At 36.5% G+C, this 9,169-nt stretch overlaps 1 protein-coding gene across 2 annotated transcripts in view; it reads left to right on the top strand.

Moving 5' to 3' along the window:
• Window positions 1-9,169, top strand: part of LOC145263731 (disintegrin and metalloproteinase domain-containing protein unc-71-like) — a 647,136-nt gene that overhangs the window by 373,821 nt on the left and 264,146 nt on the right. The gene's annotated exons all lie outside the window — the stretch shown is intronic.

The following is a 9,169-nucleotide window of genomic DNA, read 5'->3' as shown; positions in this document are numbered from 1 at the left end:
TTCATATTAAATTCACTAAACTAATATAATGTTGGCTATTTTTTATACAATCACACTTAGTGAAGCATTATTAATTTTTTTATTAGTTTTTCTTTCATTTTATTTTCACTTGTGATATCATTTCATGCTAAATTTCCAGAAAATTTCCCAGATAACCATTTTTAGATTAAGATTAAAATTACAGGGAGATATGAGAATCGTCCAAGTTTGAATAAAAAATTTCTAATTTTTTTTTATATACTTAAGAAAGCCAAAAGAGGATTTGTATAGGAGTCACGGAGAGATCCCAGGGACTAACAAAGAAAGATATCTTCTCTCTTAGCCAAGAAATCTTGACGCCGAACAAGATTATTCTTCACTGAGAGAGTTCTTACTTTGTTAATTCTTTCACTTTAGCACTGTTTTAATCATTGGCAACCTACACCCAACAGTGTAGTTCATTTAAACAGATACATCTTTTGTTATTTATAGAAAGACTTTTCCTTTCGTTTAAACACTGTTTTTTTTTTTTTGTTTTCTTTTTTTGTTTTTTACAAAATATTATAGTCCATGTGAAGATTAACTCATATTACTGGAGGTGATGTGAATTTAATAAACAAAATTTTTTTTTTCTTTTATATACTAATGATTCACCACGTACTAAGGCCAAAAACCACTGGAGGATAAGAGTTAATGAGATTAGCAATTGGATGATGGAACAGTACTATGATATAATTGAGAACGATGTTTGATTGATTCAGAGAATGGCTCGACAGCTATTTGTTTACATTAGACTTGAAAACTATCATGTTGTAGTTTGTAGGGCAACATGTTCGCAGTAAAGTGTTCCACGGGTGGTAAGTTTGGGGAAAGAACCTCTGTTCATGGAAGCTTTGTCTGATTTTAGGTACACAAATTTTGTAAAGTCGGGTTCATGCCGTTTTTTTTTTTTTTTTTTTTTTTCGCCTATGAAACGTTCAAAATATCTTTTTTGTTTTTTCTTTTGTTCTTTTTTAGAGAGAGAGAGAGAGAGAGAGAGAGAGAGAGAGAGAGGGAGAGAACATAAAAGATATCTTCATTTTTAAGCAAGATAGAAATCTAAAAATTATTTCTCCTAGAGGTCTTTTACATGTTATTTTAAAACCTGATGTTAAAATCGAGTTAAGCTGAAATGCTTTCAATTTATTCATTTGTCAAAAAAATAGAATTTTATTTGACTTTTTTTTTTTTTTTTTTTTAAATATCTTGACCTTAGGCTGTGGATTCATTTTACATCTAGATCTCTGGAAAAGATACTATAAGCAGATGAAATATTATTTTAAGCTAGCTATCCTGACCCAGCAAAGCCCAGGAGTTTTTTGGTTGGCTGAAACATATTTTTTGTTTTATTTTTTTTAAAGGTTCACATGTTGTAGGAAACCAGTTGAATGCCTCAACTTTTACAACTGTGATTAAAACATTGAATTTTGATTACTATTTTATTTGCTTAATCTTCGTTTCTAGGAAAGATAGAAATCTGAAAATCGGGTACTTTTACAGTGGTACAAAAGTATACTAATAGTAGTAGTAGTAGTAGTAGTAATATAGACTTGACTTCAGACAGAGAGATGCCAAATCTCCGTTAGTAATAGATAAGAAATACAATAGTACCTTAATAGAAGTAGTACTAGAGTGTCGCTTTCAGACAGATGCCAAATTCCCATTAATAAAAGATTAAAAGTACAAAAGTATATTAATAGTACAGGGTGGCATACTTAAAAATAGCCCAATCCCTCTAATTTTTCTCTAATCAATTTTTCAACCATACTTAGCAGCCACCTGCAATACTGAAGACGTTTATCTTTGTCAGGCAACACATGTTATTCTGTATGTTCTCATGCTCAAAGATTTTAGTACACGCTGACATGTTGTTCATGATAAACCAACTTGCTGGGATAGTTTCCTAGTTGACATTTGTGGACTTCTTAACATCCGCTGTTGGACACCACTGACAACTTCTGGCGTCCGGACTAATTTAGGTCTTTACTTTACTTCTTCACGTTTTCGACAGAGCCATTTCTCTACCAAGCTCTGAATGGAATGTTTTGCTGGTGCTTTTATCTCTGGGTATTTTTACAGGAATGCCTGTTGCGTTTTCATTAATTGATCCAGTGCACAGATAGGCTTCCACAACCACTATTCTCTGCTGCAGCGAAAACACCATATTTAAAAAAGTTTTAAATGTTGATTTTAAGAAATTAGGAAGCTTACTCTGAAAAAAAAAAAATGATTGGAGAAAGATTAGAGAGGTCGGGCAACTTTTAAATGAGTCGCCCTGTAGTAATATAGTATCGATTTCAGATGGTAAATTTCCATTTGTAATAGATAAGTACAAGCATATATTAATAGAAGTAGTAATATAGTTTTAACTTCAGACAGATACCAAATCTCGATTAGTAATAACTGAATAAGGAAGACTATAAGAATAGTATATTAATAGGGGTTGCTGTGATGCTAAAAACTATTTATATTCTATAGATATCCAGCATATACATGAAGTCAACAATTTTAACCTTTAATCTAATATATATATATATATATATATATATATATATATATATTAATTTATTTTTATTTCGGACTATTAGTCTCATCTTTATTAGTTGTTGTTTTTCATCTTTTTTTATTGAATTGTTTATTCACAACGTTTCGGCCAACTAATTCCTCTGGCCTTCGTCAGGTGGTAACCGCGACGGATAGGAACTTCGAATCTCCTAACTGCATTCTCAGCCATCACTGCCATCCGTAGTTGCTGTCGTCTCACCACATTTTTGGCCAATTAACCTCTGGCACGCTTTGGGTGGGATTGAAACCGCTATCTTCAGACAATGCTCATCTGGAACCGTAGAGATTCAACGTCTCTATCAACTGCGCCACGGGCCCCGAAAAATGAATTCCAATTAAGGAATAATATATATATATATATATATATATATATATATATATTGCTCCTGTGGATGTCTGTTGCAGATGCAGACCTCACGATATTATTGTATCACCTTTGTTCAGAGTGAAACATACGTAGCTAAGTATTCTAGTTAATGTAGTTTTATTTGGTTATGGGGGAGGGGTTAGGGTTAGGGTTATTTATATATATATATACGTAGCTAAGTATTCTAGTTAATGTAGTTTTATTTGGTTATGGGGGAGGGGGGAGTGTCTATCTTTTCAATCCTTGTAGGAGTTTATGATAGATTTCCATTTTATGAATGTCTGGCACAAACGGAAATCCCACAATATTATTGTACCATATTTCAATGGAACATATACTACACTTTTAAATATTTATTTGCACAAAATATAAAAATATTACATAATGAACAAATTAGGCACAAGGCCAATTAAAAGTGTGGGGATAATGGATGTCATTGGTCATCCTTGGTCTCAAATACTTAAAATTGTCTATCTGATTCTTAACTAGAAATATATCATTGACCACAATACCACATTCACTCCAGGGGTTATCCTACTTAAGATAAACCCAAATTTGAAAAACGTTTTACTGAACTTAAATATTTACTGTAATTACCTTTTTATTGGCGAAGGAATGAGAGAATAAACAATAAATAAAAAGCAATTGGTTAGTAAGGCCTTCGCAACCCTTTCTAAATAATAGACCACCCACTTTTCGGTTTGCCAAAAACAAGCAGATCAAGCTCTAAGTGCGAGTGGGATCTAAGTGTGAGAGAAAAGAAAGGAGGAGGAGGAGTGGGGGGATTCCTTCTAAGATGAGTGCAAATTGGGGATAAAGGCCAGGAACAAAAAGAAATAAAAGTGGGGAGTGGAAATCTTGAAAACTTTCTATTACCAGGGAGTTGGGGAGCTCATTGATTTTTACCAGCTGAGAGTCTTTTTTTTTTTTTTACATAGGTATCAGCACTTATCAAGGCCCAGAGACCACTCGAGGATAAGGGTTAAAGAGTGTACAATAGTCAATTGAACAATATAGTAACGATAGTAATGGAAATTCAGTAAATTTGTTAACTTAAGTGAAACAGCCCATCAAAAACTTGTTTATTTTGGATTTGAAGACAACCATATTGTAGGCAGCTGAAAAGCAGAAAAACAGAAGACAGTTCCAGGCGTGCAGTTCTAAGAAAGAAGCTTTGTTCATGGAATCTATGTTTAGGTTTAGGCATAGATAAAAAGTGGGGTGGGGAGGGGATTATTGATAGTGTATTCAGCTAGACGAGTGTTTCTTGTGAAAGTTTGGCGAGGGGGGACCATAGATTGAAGCTCAGTCAAGCACTTGCCATGAAAATAACGATAAAGCAAAGACACACTTGCAACATCTCTTCTGTGAGAAAGAGGTTGCAGGGAAGAGAAAAAGACATCTCCTACGAGGCTACGAAGTCTATTTTGAACTCTATCAAGGCAGGACAAGTCCTTTCTAGCAGCTCCTGCCCAAATGTGGCAACAATACTCCATCCTTGGACGTACCTGCCTCTTATACAGATAGAGAATTGCATCAGCAGTGAGATATCTACTGGAGTGATAGAAGGATCCCACCATTTTTTCAGTAGCCTTGGCGATGGATTTGATGTAAAGGTCAAGCCCAGAAGCTTGTCAAAACATGATGATGTAAATATAAAAGCTTGGTTTTAGATGCATTAAAAGTAACCAGCCACTTCTTTCCCCATTGTACCACGTGCCCAAGATCAGAGGAGAGAGAATCTGATAGAACTTTGTCATTTACGGTCAGATGTGCTACCATAGATGGTAGTATCATCGGCATAAATGTCTACGAATGATGTAAGGATGTGATTTGGAAGATCAGGAAGAGAGTTGGGCCTAGGATGGACCCCTGAGTGACTCCAGCATTAATACTGTGAGCTTCTAGAAGCTTAAAAACTTAATCAAAGGGCTGGGGTCTGATACGACCTGGAGACTTGGTAGCTGTCTGGAGCTGAAACTATACTATTCATATAAAAGTACGTTTAAGTAATTTCATGTTCTTACATACATTATCACCCTCCACCCAATTTATTTTTAAAGACAGGATTTCCTGATTGCCGGAAATGTAATATAAAAATAAATTAGAAATAAGCCTTTTCATTTTATCTGGTGATGTTACTGTGCCCAATATGCTTAGGCAGGGAAAATGTACTCATACTCTTCTCACACACAAGCTTGCCATTCTTCTCCATCATCTTTCAAGCTCCAAGAAATGTAACCGTTTTCTATCACATCTGATCTTGACTTTCAGCTGATGCTTAAAGAACATGATAAGATCCTGACCAGCAAAAGATCCACTCAAGCGCAACGTCCATACCATGATCTGTGCTACAGCCAAGATTGCAAGAAACACCATCCCCTACAGATACTATACTTTGATCCTAACCTGAAGGCCAATAATTTTATTTTTAATTCCATATTATTATTTATTTTTATATTACATTTCCGGCAATCAGGAAATCCTGTCTTTAAAAAAAAAAATTGGGTGGAGGGTGATAACGTATGTAAGAACATGAAATTACCTAAACGTACTTTTATATGAATAGTATAGTTTCAGCTCCAGACAGCTACCAAGTCTCCATAGGTAACAGTTACCAGTAAATATGATATCCTTTTTCCAAAAGGATATCACATTATTGCTATAATGCTAGCGTGTGTTAGATTTGAGCAGTGTGATTGGATATTTGTATTTCCTTTGATGGGATCTCACTGGAATTGTCCAAAGTCAATAGGACTAAAAGGCAAGTATAATTATGATTTGCGCGCAGAGCGTAACGGTCAGAAAATCTGTCATGTTCAATATTTGTTTTATGTTTGATGGAAATAGCTGTCCAGTTTGTGTAACTGACGAGAGAAATGATCCATTTAGCCTGGAATGGTTCTTCTAGGTTGTGCCTCTCAAAGACCAAATATTTCTTGACATAATATAAAATGAAGGAGGCTTATTTTCATTGTGCATGCATTTTAATGTGACAGCGCTTATCAAGACCCAAAGGTCATTCGAGGACAAGGGTCCTATTATTCAAGTCAATAAATTTGTAAAAAAAAAACTCAAAAAAATGCTTTAGTCCCAATGCAAGAAAAAAGGTGGGGGCATAAATTTACATGGAGGAACGTACAGTGGCTCAGCATCCATCCGATTCCGTCTTGAATTGCTGTGTTATTGGAAAATCCTGGAAATCCATTCCAAGAAGATGCTAAGATCCATAAAGCAGCTCTGCTTTGGTTCACTCGAAATCGGCAGTAAAAGTTTCTGGTAATGCTTGGCATAACCACATTGACATAGCAGTTCTTGTTAGATCACCGAAGTTAATCAACATTGAGTCTGGTCAGTACCATATAGGTGACCATTAGAGAATACCAGGTGCTGTATGTAGGAGTGTGTTGACACCTCGTTGCAAGAGCTGCAAAAACCTAATGTCATCGTCTCTCCTGACAGGGATATACATGCGACTGAGGACCGCTTGTGAATTGATACTCCCATGAAACTTCCCTCTTAAGAGGAAACTGGTTCAACCTGCCTAGTGTGAATGCCATTTTATAATGGAATGCTTGTGCAGACCTCTTTAAATAGTAGTAGCTGATGTACCCAGCATTGCTCTGTTGTTAAATATACCAAAACATTAACATGTTCAGAGCATTTTGGTCAGGAAGCTGATATCTTCAGACAGCCTGATCTAGTAGCACCAGTATATGTTTATTCCCTATGGTATGTCATGACAAGTAGTAGGTACTTCCTCTCTCTCTCTCTCTCTCTCTCTAAAGGTCAATAAGTTGCACTTTTATAAACATGTCAACTCGATTGAAAAATATAAGAATGAACGTGTAAAAAAATAAGTTGATGTGATTTTTTTAATTCAATTCATCAACGGTTCTGAATTTTTGGGATGATGATTGATTATTCATATTATTTGGATTCCTCGGACTACCGTTCTCAGCTTGAGTGTTATTTTCACAGCGTTTCAGCCGATGTAAATTCTGACCTTCTTCAAGTCTATCTTGTTGAACTCTGGAATCTTTCTGTTGAACTCTGGAATCTTTCTGTTGAACTCTGGAATCTTTCTGTTTAACGCGGGAATCTTTCTGTTGAACTCTAGAATCTTTCTGTTGAACTCTGGAATCTTTCTGTTGAACTCTGGAATCTTTCTATTTAATGCGGGAATCTTTCTGTTGAACTCTGGAATCTTTCTGTTGAACTCTGGAATCTTTCTGTTTAACGCGGGAATCTTTCTGTTGAACTCTGGAATCCTTCTATTTAATGTGGGAATCTTTCTGTTGAACTCGGGAATCCTTCTATTTAATTCGGGAATCCTTCTGTTTAATTTGTGAATCTGTTGAACTTGGGAATCTTTCTATCTCAAATCAAAGATACTTGTAAGGAATGGGCACTCAGAGGACGTGAGTTCTTTCTTAACCAATTACTGTTCAATTTGATTCTTTGTCATTTGGTTTGAGTGTGAGTGGTTCATGAATATTTGGGGAAATTTTTATTTATTTACGAATCTTTCTGATGAACTCGGGAATCTTTCTGTTGAACTCGGGGAATCTGTGCAGAATTTTGACAAAATACACCTGAAGAAGGTTGAAGGTTACATCGACCGAAATATTTTACCTTTTCATGTGCTACAAAAAAAAAGTTCCTGTCTTTTTCTCTCTTACTTTCCCTCTCTATCCTGCTCTAACCAATTATGCCGACCTGTTCCACAAATCCCAGAACCTCAACATGAAACATCTCCAGAAAAAAAACTCGAATAAACCTAGAACCCCATCTTCCAATGTAGACCCCTACTACCAGATCTCTTTCTCCAACATCAGGGGTCTACATTCCAACTTTCCAGAGGTTGAAACACAATTACAGGAGACGAAACCGGACATATTCTTTCTAAGCGAAACTGGAATAGGGCTGACCACTTCCCTAGATGAGTTCATAATTAACGGATACTCTAACTTAACATCTAAATCTGACCCCCAAGATCGCCATGAGCACGGAATATGTGCCTACATTAAAGATGGCTTCCCATGTGGTAGGGATATTTCTAGAGAACATCCTAATTTACCTTATATGTGCTTCCAGGTTGCACTTGCTTACACCACTGCATTTATATTTGCCTTCTATCGACCCCATAACAGCAAAGTTACTATCTTTAAGAGCATATCTGAGAAAATAGACCACATCCTGTCTGCACATCCCTCGGCTAACATTCACATCTGTGGTGACTTCAACATCCATAACATGGAATGGCTGACCCACTCAAATAAGACGGACGACGAGGGGAGGTTCTGTCATGATTTTGCCATTGCTTATGACCTCACTCAGATTGTTTGCGAGCCCACCTGTGTGCCCAATACTACAGGTCAATATGCAAGCCTCCTAGACCTTTTTCTCTCAACTTCCCTGAGCTATGTTCATGTTCCGTTCTTTCTCCTCTAGGATCCTCCGACCACTCAGTCGTATCAGTTAAGGTAAAAATGAAATGTAATAAGTCTCCAGATGTACCCCTCCACCGTACTGTATACCGATACTCCATGGCTGACTGGGATAGCTTCCATACATTTATATCTGATCTACCTCTGCATTCCATTTTTAAAAAGGATGTGTCCTTTATAGTATCAGACCTGACCGAATGGTTAATTGTAGGCATAGACCGATTCATACCATCTAAAAAATTCCAACAAAAACCTAACAGCCAGCCATGGTTCTCTCCAGAATGTGCTGCTGCCATCGCGCACAGAAATCACTTTTTAGTTACCAACGTAATAGATGCACTGAGACTAAAGCTGCTTTCAGGAATACCAGCAACCACTGTAAAAGAGTAATAAAACATGCAAGAAAGCTATATGCCCAGTCTGTTAAATCCAAAGTATCTGATCACCGGCTTGGTTCCCACCAGTTATGGCAAATAACAAATAAGATCCTAAACAGAAGTGTGCGTTCTATCCCAACCATTATCAATGGACCAGAGGTCATCTCATCAGCTTCAGACAAGGCCAAACTATTTGCCAAGAACTTTGCAGCTAATTCTACCCTATGCAATGAAGGCCATCAACTCCCCATATTTCCTCCTATAACACAGAACACGCTAGGTAACATACAAATATCTGTGCATGAGGTCGCCAAGCTAATCAAGAACCTTGATTCCAGTAAAGCAACTGGCCCTGACGGCATCTCAATTATAGTGTTAAAAAAGCTTCAACC

This window comes from Euprymna scolopes, chromosome 39, assembly GCF_053919585.1.
Source record: "Euprymna scolopes isolate OS-2025 chromosome 39, ASM5391958v1, whole genome shotgun sequence".
In the NCBI taxonomy this organism is placed as follows: domain Eukaryota; kingdom Metazoa; phylum Mollusca; class Cephalopoda; order Sepiida; family Sepiolidae; genus Euprymna; species Euprymna scolopes.
This window is presented reverse-complemented; position numbering and strand designations above follow the sequence as displayed.